This window comes from Limulus polyphemus, unplaced genomic scaffold (assembly GCF_000517525.1).
Source record: "Limulus polyphemus unplaced genomic scaffold, Limulus_polyphemus-2.1.2 Scaffold957, whole genome shotgun sequence".
NCBI classification, from domain to species: Eukaryota; Metazoa; Arthropoda; class Merostomata; order Xiphosura; family Limulidae; genus Limulus; species Limulus polyphemus.
The window spans coordinates 165397-181347 of record NW_013666567.1 but is presented as its reverse complement, the minus strand read 5'-3'; the positions used below and the strand labels follow the sequence as shown (position 1 = coordinate 181347).

The 15951-nt window shown below is 34.3% G+C and overlaps 1 protein-coding gene across 3 annotated transcripts in view; it reads right to left on the bottom strand.

Annotated features, from left to right (window-relative positions):
• Nucleotides 1-15951, bottom strand: part of LOC106461432 (AN1-type zinc finger protein 2A-like) — a 126557-nt gene that overhangs the window by 48674 nt on the left and 61932 nt on the right. The gene's annotated exons all lie outside the window — the stretch shown is intronic.

Here is a 15951-nt window from a genome sequence, read left to right as displayed (position 1 = left end):
ATATTTGGTCAGAAACTTTGGTTGCCAGTGGACCTGATAACAGGACGCCCACCTTAGGAAGAGTTGTCTGAAAATGTGCCAGAGTTCGTGAAAGTGTTATTGGAAAGGATGGATGATATTCACCATCAAGTGCATTGAAACTTCAAAACGTCTGCTGATTCCATGAAGCTATGTTATGATAAGAGATCTACTGAAATCAGCTTTGTACCAGGAGAGAAGGTGTGGTTGTATAATCCCAGGAAAACCAAAGGGAAGTCTCCTAAGGTGTCTTCTCCATGGGAAGGCCCATATGACATAGTAGATTGTCTCTCAGACGTGACTTTCCGAATAAAATGTGGTCGGCGAGGTAAGCCAAAGGTGGTGCATGCCAACAGGCTTTGGAGTTATCATGGTCCAGGACATTTCAGCTGGAACGAAGTGAACAATGAAACAAATGATGCTGCTAAAGATGTGTCACCAGAAAAAGCCACTGTCGAAGAAGAAACTCTACCCGGTTTTGAGAAGGAAAACAGTGAAGCCCTTGATGAAGTTACTACCACTGATGTGACTGTTACCGTTAATAGGACATTTCTTGATGGAGCAGATGAACCCCACGTGAAGCAGAAGCCAAAGAGACAGAGACCAGTACGGAAGAAGATACATCCCATAAGATAAAGAGACTTTGTTGAATTTTAATTTTGTGTTTGTAAATTCTGTACATTCAATTAAGTTATTATTAAGGATCATGACTGTTCCTGGCAACTATAGTCTTTTCTAGGCGCCCTCTATTTTAGTATATAAGTCCGGCAAATAAAGCGGAGATATAATTGCAGATAGAGAGATATAGAGACAGATAATTGAGTCAAGTGAGCGGTAGTTACAGTAAGTAACGTGCATGAATCATTGTAAATTATAGCATGTGTTTAAGTTAAAATGACTTGTGGAAATTCTGTATATTGCAAAGTTGTATTGAGAAAGCATAAACTAGTTCCTCGGGAAGAATTTATACCAGAAATTAACAAGCGACCAGAGACGTAACAACATAATATGTAACATGAAAATTTAAGTACAACAAAAGACTTGTTGGTCCATCCAGCTGTCTTATCCACATAAATAAACTGCATGTTAAAAAACATAATTATAATTCAACACCAGCTTATATAATTTACGTATTTATCAAGTCTTCTTTCAAATTATATGCATCCACTACATCTGAAAGCAGCCCATTTCAAAGGCCAACCCCCTTGTTAGAAAAATAAAACTGCCCTAGCAATATGACTTCTACCCTGCCAAAATTTATATTTGTGTCCCCTATTCCTACCATTCTCACCATTAAGTACTTAAAAGGTGATGGGTTCACACAATCAATTCTCAGACAATAACTCACCTTCTGACAAAAAAGCTATCTTCGTTGCCTTTCTGCCAATGAGATTTGAATGCCACTAGCCTTAAACTTTCAAGCAACTTCCACCTAATTTCACGTGTTTTAGCGTGAAATACGCTAATGTATTATGACGTCACCATGCGAAAAAAGCCATCCGTTGATGAGAGGGCGACACAACCTCAATGTGCGTTAATACCCCCTATGTGCTTCCACTCATGATAACTTCATTCTTCTCCTCGGCATTTTATTGAACAGACTTGTTTAATTTTATCATCTGAGTTCAATTTGTTGAGACTTGCATGTTAAAGAAAATTTGCTTTTCGTTTTCTTTTTTATCGTGAATTTTCAAATGATGGTGTCTTATACTTTGACCTGTGTGAGTGACGTTACTCACACAAAGAACTTATTTCTGCTATGGCTTTTGGAGGCTCATCAACTATTGGAGAGATTGCATCCATTGTTCAATGAGTTGTGGAATACCAAATGCTTTCTGAGCCTCCTACTTCTGTCCCATCGGCCGAAATTATTTATCCTCAGTTGGGAATGATCTATTGGACTACAACTTTAATCTGATTTGCTTTGGGTTGTACTTTACCATTCGGAAAACGACCTTAACCTTCATATATCTTTCTGGATTTCATTCTCAGGTATGTCCCTTTCCTTAATTTTTTACTGTGTCCTTTCTTATTTCTCATTTTTTACTCCATGATCTACACCTCCTCCAGTGGACCTTGCAGATCTATGGGTTTCTTTCTTTGATAGCACTGTTCTCATTTGTGGTCCTCTCCTCACCTCAATGAGTTGTTAAGGTGACAGGATTGTGTTTATATTACTTCTGACCTTCCACTTCTGACTCTTTGTTTGTTTTGAATTTCACACAAAGTTACACGAGGGATATCTGTGCTAGCCATCCCTTATTTAGCAGTGAAAGGCTAGAGGGAAGGCAGCTAGTCATCATTACCCACCACCAACTCTTTTACCAATGAATAGTGGGATTGACCATCACAGTATAATGCCCCCACAGATGAAAGGGTGAGCATGTTTGGTGGACAGGATTTCGAACCCGTGACCCTCATATTGCGAGTCCAGCACCCTAACCACCTGGCCATGACTCTTAAACTGGAACTATCTCTTCACTGATACTTCCCTCTCGGCGTGTGATCAGTGAAGACCACAGAGCTACCTAGTTCCCCATTAAGTGAACTGTACCTACGTCAACTCGAAATTAACTTGCTCATCGTGAACCCTCGATAAGATATCAAGGAAGTTCCAGACTAGAAAGAAAACTCTATATTACTTGTAAGTTTGTGAAACTTTTGTATATAAATCATTGTTTGCAATAACTGTTATTGTAAATTGTATTATTGGTTGTATATTAAAATATATTTGTATTACAAAAGAAAACTGTGTGTATCAATCTTGTTGGCAAATATCATAATTTTGATACATATCGGTATTTATTTAACTACTAAATCTAAATTACAATTTAACTCAATTTCAGACTATTTGAAATTGTAATACATAACAACATAAACATTCACTATACAACACATTAACATCAATGGAGGTCTTGTTTCCAAGAGGCACGAGATCAAAGACTTAATTAATAAAAACAACCTAGATATATTAGTAATAACTGAAACTACGCTAAATAGTCAAAAATCCCTTAAATTTAAAACTATATAACAATTAGACACGACAGAATTAATAAAAATGACCCCAAATGGGAATAGCTTTATTATATAAACAAATAAACATATAAACAAATAATAACAATAGCAGGAATATATTGCTCCACAACTAATATTCTGGTTACCAAATTTTTAAATAGATTAATAGAATATAATCAAAAAGTAATAATGGTAGGTGATCTTAATAGTAAACATAGAAATTTGGGATGCAGTCGTACGACTGCAAATGGAATCAAGTTGTTAAACTTTTTAAACCAGAAGAGGTGTGTTCTCTTGAACGATACCACACCCACCCATACCTGTTATGCTTATAATACAAGTGAAATCCTAGATCTGTGTATTACAACCAGAGATTTAGCTGATAAATTATCTAAATTTAATGTACGAAACGATGTGGATAGTAATCACCTACATATAACCTGTGTTTTCTATCTCGCCCCCATAATAATCAAATAATAGTAAATCTTACATTCGATTATCAAAAAGCAAAAAAGACAAAATATGCTAATAAATTTGATAAACTATTACCAAATTTAATAACTCGAAATGTACAAAAACCATCTGATATTAATGTATACTGTCAAACAATCTTTGGGTGCTTAATCAAAGTAGCTGAAAAGGCAATATTGAAACAACAGCCACAGAAATGTTATTCAACATAAACTACATGCACAAATACTAGACAAAATTTAAAAAAGATGACAATATATGAACACAGGCGATCAGAATATTTAAAAAGAAATAAACACACTAAGAAAAAAAATCAGTGAAATTAAACAATTAAAACAGGATAGCTGGGACAACTATTGTTCCCAACTAAATGATCGTACAGACTCAAAGAAATTCTGGACACACCTTAAGAGATTCACAAATAATCAAAAGACATATAAATACCCGACACTACACTACATTACAATAAAAAAATAGCTTAAACAAATAAACAAAAAGGGGAAGTTTTTAAAGACCAATTACAAAAAACTTTTTATAACATACCAAGAACCTGACATTAACAACCACTTTTACAATAAAGTAAACGAATATGTTGAGAATAATAAAGATTTGTATACACCACATTTCCGGCCACTATTACAAAAACACAAAACAATGCACCTGGTGAAGATCGAATACAAACCAGACTCTTAAAGAAAGGAAAGGTACTCAGAAATTGTTTGACCACCTAACAGCAATATTTAGTTTATCCCTAAATTTGAATACCCCAGCCTCTTGGAAATAAGCCAATTATTTGATGTTCTTGAAAGAAGGAAACCAGCCAATAAGCCAGAAAATTACCGCCCCATCAGTCTAACTATCTGTTTAGGCAAAATTTTTGAAATAATTATAAGTAATAAGATTAATAAGAAATTACACCAAAAGTGTGCCAATGAGCAAACTACATTAAAAGACTTACAGGGAAAAACACAGGAGCACCATCTGAAAAGATTATCAAAATTTACAAACTATACATAAGACCCGTTATAGAATACGAATACGCATGCCCAGCGTGGCTTAATATAGCAAAAACAAATTTTAATAAACTACAAATAATCCAAAATTCCATAATCACCACAGCATACAGGGTTCTAAGAACCACAAATTCAACATTCCTACACAAATATACAAACATAGACGCACTAAAAGACAGACTGATAGATTGCTCGTTCTGCTACTTTAATAACAACTTATACAAAAATGATTTGTTAACTGAAATAGATCGCTATATCATACTTGATGTAGATAGGGCTAAGTGTCTCTCCCAATTAAGTTATTATATTAAATATTGTAACGAATTTGTTATTATATATTTATTTTAATATCGACGTTTGTTTGGGTTAAATTTATATTTAGAAGCATACATAACTTATAGTGTTAGATATGTATTGCGAAACTCCTGCCTATTCTCCAAAGTTATAGTAGATTCTCGAGAGTAAGAATCAACAGTACATGTATGTACGTAAACGCTTAAATCTAGCTTTGTATTGTTAGTAATCTGACTTTCCTAGAAAGCCTCCACACGCCCATAAATATAACCAACGCGACGCGCCAAAGAAGAGTACCTGTTATTAGTTTGCTATAGCCAGTGTGCTATAAACTTTGGAAGCTATAACTGTGATTGCTATAACGCTTATCAATCGGAAAACTTTAGATACCTGACCATGAACATTTACAAAGTTCCAACACTACAAATCATTTAACTTTAGTGGATTCACATTGGACATTAGTATTTTTACAAAGAACTAAACTTCTGCGGGAAAAGAAACTCGACCTGTAATCGGCGTATGTACCTGGTGAATAACAAAGAACAAAGCTAGCTAATTCCCCGTTAAGCGAATTGTACCTACATCAACTTGTAGTTAACTCGCTCATCTCAGTTGTACTTTGGATTTAGTAGTTTGGTAAAAGCCGATATATAGTCAGTTTATGCTATTTGCCAACAAGACTGATACACAAAGTTTTCTTTTTTTTTTTAACACAAATGCGTTTTAATATACACACAATAATACAATTTACAATAACAGTTATTACAAACAATGATTTATAAACAAAATTTTCACAAACTTACAAGCAACATAAAGTCTTCTTTCTGGTATGGAACTTCTTGGATATCTTATCGAGGATTCATAAATTTAAAGTATCATTTAGATCTGTTTCAAACCATTTGAAATTCTAATAAGTAACAATATAAAGACCACCCACCTAGACCAAAAAATTAATAAACCTTGAGTTTGATATCATCGCGGTATTTATAGAGGGTATTATGTGTTGAATAAAGTGTTGGTTTTTATCTCCTGTGAAAGTGTGTTGCGACATTGAACTATTTGTGAATTTGCACGGCTTAATAAAGCGAAATACAATGTATGAACTATTAGTGAGTGTCAGTGACGAAATGAAGAAATAATGTTGTATATACACCAAATGTTACTAGTATTCTATTCAATGGACGTGGCCTTGAAAGCAGTAGTAGTCAAAATAGCTTCGGCGGCATTTAATAGACAGTTTTAAATTATTAGTTCAGGAGGGAGGAAGAGGTCGAAGGCGTACCTTATTCTTTCTTTCAGTATGATATTTGTACCTTCCAACATAAAAAAACGTACAACATTACACAGCACGACGCTTAACAATCGTATGGAAATCACGCGTTTTTCTTTTTCACTCGTGGATGACTTGGATAAAAGGTTTTTGAGATGAGCGGCATTGATGTAGTTTGTCGTTACCGTGTTAACGCCTGGATAACTACTAGTTTTGTTTTATTACAGATTATCTTATGATGTAAAATAGTGCTATTCGTATTAAAGCCATTCTGTCTTCTGGCTATGTAATGCTCCACGGTAAGCTTGAGGGCTTATAACGCCTAAAAGATTGGGGGTTGATCCTTGCGATAGACACAGCTAGGACAGCTTTACATTTGGGCTCGGCATGGCCAGGTGGCTAGGGAGCTCGACTCGCAATTTGTGGGTCGAGGGTTCAAATTCCTGTCCCACCAAACATGCTCGCCCGTTCAGCCGTGGGGACGTTATAATGTTACGGTCAATCCCACTTTTCGTTGATAAAAGAGTAGCCCAAGAGTTGGCGGTGGGTGGTGATGACTAGCTACCTTCCGTCTAGTCTTACACTGCTAAATTAGGGACGGCTAGCGCAGATAGCCCTCGTGTAGCTTTGCGCGAAATTCAAAACAAACAAACAAGCTTTACATTTAAACAGGTAAACAGACAACGTAAACATAAAGAATGATCGTTGTTAGTAATTTATGCTTTAATCTCCAATAATATGATTTTATTATTAAAATGGTATAAATATATAACATTTGACGATATATATAAGTTTATATATTATAGTATAGTCAGGACTGCAGTCGATAGGCGCTCAAGTTTTTTGTTTTCCTTTTTTCAGAGCTTTAACTCACCCTAGATTATTTATTACCCCTTATTTCCCCTAATCCTTATTATAATTTAATGATTATCAATAAAGTTTAACTGTGAACATTATTTTAGATAGCAATAAACAAGGTTTTTTTTGTGTGTGGAGATAGTGGTACTGGGTCTAAAGAGGCAGCGAGTCTATGCAAATATTGTGCGTTAAAAATATCAGTTGACAAATAAAATTAACCATGTGACAAAAATAAATGAACATCTTCGAAGTGCATGTTATATTTCTCTAAAACATGAGGCTGAAACTTATTGAGTTCTACAATAGTGCAGCCAACTATAATGGAAATGCAGGTCAGACAGAGGGATAAAGAAGCAGAAAGACAAAGTGGAATTCACTGATTTGCTGAAGTACTTTCCAAAGGTGGTTTGAGTTTACATGTAGCTGATGGACCTTTGATAGAGTTTGTGGAGAAACCTTGTCCAGCAACTAAAACAGTGCCAAAGTATGCTACTTTGCGAGAAAAGTTTTTGTCTAAACTCTTTCGGAAACTTCTGACATAAATTAAAAAACAAGTAAAAGAAAAAAGTATGTCTGACTGTTGATGAGTCTTCAGCTGTATTTGGGAAGCCCACTGATGTCACATTACAACACTGTGAAAGGGGATCAAGAAATTGTAGTTGTAAATATTTCTAATGTTGTTTGAAACAGTGTCGTCATTGTTTTTGTGTTTACACTATCGTTAGAGCAATATTAAAAGATGTGTCTGATGTTATTACCATTGTATCTAATTTTGCACTGTACATGCTAAAATGATGAATGGTGTAGGTGTTGGTGAAGGTGTCAGTAAATTCCTGCAGCATGTCAAAGATATGGCACATTTAATTCGTGTTTCTGTTAACCCTGTCCTTAGGTGCTCTGCAATGTCAGATGCTGGAAAAGTGGTTATCAAATTTCTTATCTTGGTTAAATATGTTTAAATATTAGAACAACTGTACTATGGATAGTGTGCTAAACTTGGAATTTAAAATGTAAAGAAACCTCCAGCTGTTGTTCCTACTAGATAGTTCAGTTTCTATGAATCTCTGTGTTGTTATACACACGTGGGCTGGTCTGAAGAGGTAGAATGCTCTAAACAAAAAGATCGTTACATTAAATAAATCATTTTCATTCACCAACAGCAACAAAGGGTGTATGCCAAGCTTTTGTTTCAGGAAGAAAAGCTTGAATCAGTTTAAACTGTACAGAAAGAGCTGAAGAGAGATGTGGTGCTATGCCACACAAAATGCTCCACATTATGGAGGCCAGGCTTTCCATTTATTTGGAACAAAGCATAAAGATTGTACCAACAGACAGGTGTAGTGTAATTTGGGGAATGCTGTCACCTAAAGAAGCTGCTTGTGTGAGTCAATCCATTAATGAATTCTGTGTAGCCCTGAGTGAAAAATAGAAAGGAAGAACCGAAAGGGATGTGTCTACCACTGTAAAGAAGCTATGGTTTCAAACAAGAGAGCTGGATCTTTTCCTGAAGTCAGCTCAGAGTTGTATGTTTGACAACTACAGTTCCTTGTGTTAGACGTAACAAATGAAACTCTGCGCTGAGAATTCAGTGAATACATAGCAAAACCCTCTCCAGATAATCAAGAACTCAGAGCAGTGAGATTATGGAAGGCTGCCGCAGCCAGACACCTAGCTTTGTCAGCAGCAGCATTAATTATACTCTGTATTCGTCTAGAAGTGCAACAGTAGAGTGTTCCTTCAGTAAACTGCACTATATTCAAAGACCAGACCACGGTAAAATGTTCGAAAATAAAAGTTAAACAGCAAATGATAATGTATGTTAATAGACATCTGTAACTAAATTAGTGTAGTAAACTCCTTGTTGTTTTATTAACCAACCAAAAACAACACAAACTGGTGGTAAAACCGGATTTGTTTTTCTTTGAAAGCTTGTAGTCAGTTGTACTTTTTTTTTTAGGCTAAGAGAATGCCCATCTGAAAATATTTGGTTGGTATTTACGAATGAGAACGTTTTTTTTTTCTTTCTCTATATGCACTAGTGGTAAAAAGACCAGTTTAAGTTTTTGTAACCTAATTGGGGCTTTTTTTTTAGACTGCGAGAGTAGCTACTAAAATACTTGGTTTGTGTTTAAGAATGTTTTTTTTTAAACTAAATACATTGTAAATTGTTGGCAAAACCAGACTAGTAAGTTTTTTGTAGCCACTTCTAACTTTTTGCAGACTGAAAGAGTAGTCGGTTGTACTTTATTTGTATTTAAACATTTTTTAATTATTTTCTTTAGGAAACCCTATTTCAACATTTATATTCTTGGAAATATATAAAGCATTTCATCCGATTCTGCCCCTTTTTTTCTAGAAAATTCTACCAGAGTTTAAAAGATTATTGACCAAAATTTAGAAAAAAATATCTTACCTAAAAATCATAACCCTTACTTATGAGTAGAAATACATACTTAGATAAACTTTCTCATCGCTTTAAACTTGAAGTACAAGACCCTGCAAATACTTTTACAAGAAACTGAGATAGTTACTCATCTGGCCTTCACTACAAAGACATTCTGATGAATAACGTAATTGCATTGTATTGAAAATAGTTTTGGTAAACTACATCAAATCCATTATTGAAAAGCAGATAAAGAAAATCTCATGACTTGCAATCTTAATGTCCAAATATTGCTGGATTATATTTTAGAATTTTAATCAAACACTTTTAACGAAGTAGTATTTTTCTCAATGGTTAAATATCATTACAAAGTTTCAATCCATGATCATTCAATTTCACTACATCTTCCTTTTCCTCTAGAAATAATGTCTATTAACGTAACTATTTCGCACTAGCTCATAAAAACTTTTCTCTTCTTTGAGAGTTCGTGCCAATTTTGTATCGAAGGTATAATTGAGTATGACAATTTTTGTCTCCCTTTAATTTAAATGTTTCAAAATGAAATTGTACAGAATCAGCTGCATAAATTAGATTGTCAAAATACTAGCAAATGCCTTCTTGTCCCTGACCAAGTATTACTACTGTACATTATTAATTTATCAATGAACCAAATAATCCTCCAGTGGCACTAGAAACTAAACACTAGAAACTGGGTTTCAATACCTGTAGAGGGCAGAGCACAGATAACCAATTGTGTAGCTTTGTGCTTAACTAAAAACAAAACAAATGATGGAAAATTTATTTTCTCTGTTACAGGATTACTACTATATAACAAGTGTTTGTTTCCTCACAATCTGCAGGATTCTTATTTAATATTAACTATTTATTTTATAAATTTCTGTAGGATTACTATTCTGTAACAACTATTTATTTCAGTGGTTCGAGTCGTTGACCCAATATAGACTTGCCTGCAGCAAAGACAGAGATATTTGTATACTACCAGCGATTTTTTTTTGAAGAATGTATTTTGTCTTTAAACAGAAAAAAAAATGCGTATCCATTTGTTTAGTTTGAAGATTACTCTTAGGCTGACTTGGAGATAAGTTGTTTGCAGAATGCTATTGATTTGATTTTTAAGTTTGATGCCGTGGGAACCAGTGAAAGGAAACACCAAGGTGATAGAACATTTAGGAAAGTTGAGGTCAGGAATTTTGGAGTTGTAAACCTTATTGATGTATTCAAAAATACTTTTGTTGATGAGTGCTGGAGGAAAGGCATTTTTAGTCAAATATTTTTAATACTGATAAGTTCATCATGAAAATAACCATAAGAGCTGATAAGTTTATATGCTCTATGAACTAAAACACTTATTAAATTAGTTTTGTAACAGTCAGGTATAAATGTGCTGAAATGACAGTACAGGCCAAAACATGTTAGTTTGTGGCAGTACTTAGTTTCGAACCTGTTGTTCCAGTTGATAACTTCTAGATCTAAAAAAAGCAACTTAGATTCTTTTTGCTCTTCAACTGTAAACTCGATATTCCTCTGCTTTGATTTAAATAATCTTGAAACTTTTTGACATGTTTTTTTCTTTCTAAATACAATAAAAGTGTCATCAACGTATCTCTTATAAATTAAAAGTTTAAATTTGGACGGACATGACTGTAACCAATTAGTTTCGTGATGAGACAAGAACAAATTTGCTAGTATGGGAGCTCGTGGTGAGCCCATGATTACACCGTCAATTTGATCATATGTCATTATTGGGTTGTTAGTGCCGATGAGTTAACATGCCATTAGTATTACTCTGATTATTACAGGCTTAGTGTAACAAGAGAGAATGCGCAGTAATTTATTTCAAGCATGATGCACGCGGCTAGTTTCTCACCATTACTATGAGGTGTTGTAATCTGTAAAGGTAAACCGCTTCAACTGGACGTATGAAATCTTGTTTTTCTGTCTGACTACGGAACTGTGCACTCTAAATATCAGTTATTTATATATTTTCGAACAGAGACAAAAACAAGTTACTTTATGTATTGTCACCTTTTATATTTGTTTGTTTGAACTTCTCGCAAAGATACACGAGTGCTGTCTGCGCTAGCCGTCCCTAATTTAGCAGTGTAAGACTAGAGGGAAGGCAGCTAGTCATCACCACCCACCGCCTACTCTTGAGCTACTCTTTTATCGACGAATAGTGGGATTGACCGTCACATTATAACGCCCCCACGGCTGAAAGGGCGAGCATGTTTGGTGTGACGGGGATTCGAACCCGCGAACCTCAGATTGCGAGTCGAGCGCCCTAACCACCTGGCCGCCTTTTGTATTTCTAACTACTTGAATATAGTAATTTTGCAAGCTACACCTAGATGGAGCTAAATACTTTTACCCTTTTGAATAGGATCTAGATAAACAAAAAGAGCATTCTACAAGATGTACTTGTCATATGTTAAACTTAATATTGTATAGTATTATTTAGAAATATATATGTAGTACAAGGTATTGTTAAGCATGCTATACTGTTTTTAACTCAATAATATGTAATAGTCAATAGTGGGTAATGAGAATTTACGTTAATAATGATAAATCAACAAACAACGATTTATAAGCGTAAGCGTAATGATTATTATTTTTTAATTTTGTGGAACATATTACATGTTTCGACAGAACACCGGCCTGTCTTATTCATAACTTACATTGAATCATATCTGAATCTAATATTCTTACAATGATTATAAACATTCCAGAACTGTGAACATTCTGACTGATAACAGTTGGCAAACTGATGATGTGGGTTAGATGACCAAATCATACTTTACACTCATAATAAAATAATGATTTGTAACGCTGAAGACTTATTCCAGTTTTTTTAACTTTGATTTATAAAAAAAAAATTATCATGCACTAAATGAGGACATAAATTTTCTGAGAGATTAACAAAGAAAGATGGCAACCGAAAGTATTTTGAGGAAGAGTGTTTTGAAGAAATTCAGGGTACAAAGATAACTTACATTTATTTAATAAGAAAGTTCACTGACTAGAGGAGGGAATCCTGAATATTGGGTATATATTGTAATCTGCAATTCTGTCAGAAAATTGAATTTTGTAGAAAACAAATCCAAATCATAAAAGTTCTGATTCTAGTACTAATCCAATGAAGCCATTAATAAAAGATTTGTAACAATATATATACGACACATATACAGCTCATTAAGTATATAATTAATATATATATTAAGTATATATTATATATAATTAAGTATATAATATATAATTAATAGCTTAGCAAAGGTCTGAAAGATCTTGGTGCACACATTTTCCAAATGTCCACGTAAACCATTACAATATCGACTTTGAACTATACCATGTTGCCAAGATGAATAGATTTTAATGACTAAATTCTGAATTTGCAAAAAAAAAAAAAAAAAAACTTTGCAGAAATAGAATGTAAAGTGAAATTTGCATTAGATTCTTATTTTGTAGCAATTAGATTTTTTGTAGCATTTAGATTTCCTTAGTACAAGCAGGCAAGAATGTTTTGAATTTCGCGCAAAGCTACACGAGGGCTATCTGCACTAGCCATCTTTAATTTAGCAGTGTAAGACTAGAGGGAAGGCAGCTAGTCATCACCACCCACCGCCAATTCTTGGGCTACTCGTTTACCAACAAATAGTGGGATTGACCGTAATGTTATAACGCCCCCATGGCTGAATGGGCGAGCATGTTTGGTGGGATGGGGATTCGAACCCGTGACCCGCAGATTGCGAGTCGAGCGCCCTAACCACCTGGGCATCCCAGGTCCGAATATTTTCTCTACGACGATAGTGTTTAAATGTTGATAATAATCTGAGACGTGATGTATAAAATAATCAAAGTGATTTGGAGTGAAAAAGATTATTTTTAATCGGTAAGACTCGAAAAATTAAAAATAATTCTAAAGCATAATTCGTTTAAGTGATAAATAGGCAACACAAATAGGTATAGATCTACTTTATGATTTTAATTTTATTGATTGCCGGTAATAAACCTTATCGTGTAGCCAGTTGTTTCATACGTATTGACCTTGAGTGTAGTAGTTCAAGAGGATGACAGGCCACACGTGCAACAGAGGACACAGACCCCGCCCTGGGGCCGAACACTAGATTGGAGAGTTGCCGCCACATGTTGAGGCGGGAAGCCAGTTTTAATTACCTAAGTAGCGCAAGCACCAATACTGTATTGTATTGCCAAGAGTGTGTGTGTTTCGTAAGATGACTTCTTATAATCTAACATGGGATCAACCAACTAGTTTATACCCAAGTAACAAAAACCGAAAGAACGTAGTTGTTATATGTTTGTACAACTGTTTAGTTCAGGTACAAATCTGACTTCAAATATTAGTTTTTAAACGTTTTTATTTTTTCAAATATTATATATATTTTTTCTATTATAGATTATAATTATTTTCTGGCAAATCAAATTATTTGCATACACTTATTTAATAATTAATCATTATAAATAGTCACGGTTTACTTTACTCCATCTAAAAATAAAACGTTAGAAATAAAATGTGATTTTGTTGTTCATTTTTATACATTGTTTTCAACGAAAAATATATAAGAAATCGTTAATTCAAGCAAACTTATCTAATAAAGGGTTAGAAGTTATCTTCAAAAACAAAAGAACCAGGTGTGATATCACTGTTACTAATATCACCAGGTAAACATCAGTAATTATTTTCGATATATAAATGACAGACGAAAAAAAAAACGGATTATTTGAGTGTTTTTGTTTGTCGACGTTTCGTTTTGCTACTGTTGTCATATTTCTAGTGTAACGCTATTATTTTACTCTTTACATTTTTGCACGAGCTTTCTGTTGTTTAAATAGCACACTGTTAAAAATGAATAGGTCTATGCTTTCAATCAAAATTTACGTGTCACTCATGTGTGAAATAACCTGATACCCAGAAAACCACTGAGGGGTTATCATGTTTACTCAGTGGCTATACGTTTCTTCATCACCTGCCACTCGATAACTGAGCGGTAAGTGAGAGGGCTTATAACCCTAAAAATCAGATTTCGATACCCGCGGTGGGCACAGATCTAATAGCTAGGCCATTGAATAGCTTTATGCTTAATGACAAACAAAATAGTATTTCTGACGGCGAGAAACTTTGTAAACAAAAAATTTGTCTCCGAGTACTTGTTTCAGCAAGTCAAATTAAATTGAAGAATTCCTAGGGGTCGCTATTTTGGAAGTTTGTTTGTGATATTAGAGATGTTCGTTTACGGGATTTCATTTCCTGAAAAGGGAAGCCTGTTGATCTCATACTTAGGCCTACTTTAATTAAGTGGCTCCACACTCCAATTTTCATTCATCTAATCCAGCAGTAATGCTGTGTGAAGGTCATACATACATCTAGAGATACAACTTCAAATTTAAGAGTTACTTAACTAATCATTGGAATATGTGTAACAGACAGTTTTATTCTCCTTAGTTTTATTTAATATTTACTTTCGTATGCGTGTACACGACAAACATATGCCTGCAAAATTAAATTGAAAAACAGTCGTCGCCTGCTAAAGAATGAAAAAAGCAGCAACACCAACAACACACATATATATATGTTTATGTTTGTATTTAACGTTTGGCTGTACTATTATGGTATCATCAACACAACTTACACATAAACGTTTCGACTAGTCAGGTTGTATGTAATATCGGTAGTAAGTGATAAGAACAGATTAAAAGTAGTTTATTATGCAAGGATTGTCAGTACAATTATTTTAAATCTGTTTGTTGAAAACATGTGCTCTGAAGCAAACTATGTGTTTTGTTAACATTGTTTTAACAGCATTTATGAACAAAAAACGATCGAACATAAATACAGTATAATTTACCAGGTAAAAAACCCCACAAAACTAGTTTCTTTTATATATATATAAAATGTTATGGACTGCTAAGTGTGTAGTCGTTAAAAGCTTCTGTTGTCGACCTTTTTTCTTTACATGTATTTGTATGTATCACTTACTTAATCTAGTTCAAACCACAACAGTGGTTGTGCATGAAATTGGTAATGCAAATAGTGCCTCGATCACTAATATGTCTGTCGTATTCCAACCAACTTGAAGAGCTCTGGTATTGAGCGAAACGCCTCGTCGGCACAGGATATGGCGGATGTTGTGTGGTTGACATATTCTTTGCTTTAACCCACATTCTTGGTATATTTGTATGGCTGGTTAACACGGTTTACGTACACGTGACAGACAAGATAATGAAAGAAGAGTTGTACTGAAACTGGATTAATATAATGTGCTTAAATAGGATTTATGTTTCGAGTATAACAAGTTGCTGACAAATAAGGACCCCTTTTCTGCCTGCTTTCCTCACTGTTACATTTCTTACCATTTCTTCTTTAAGATATTTTATATACATAGAAGCTGCTTAACATAATAAAACTTAAAATCTCAAACAAATCTTACAATTAACAGATCTACGTGTGTATACGATTCATTAATGGTAAGATTATCAGCCTTCTGGCGCGTTGTCTAGTTACCGGAGTCAAATCAATCAAAATTCGTGGCAGGAATTTAGGTTTAATATCTTTCTTTCAAGCCTCAATGAATTTGGGGCTTGAGAGACAACCC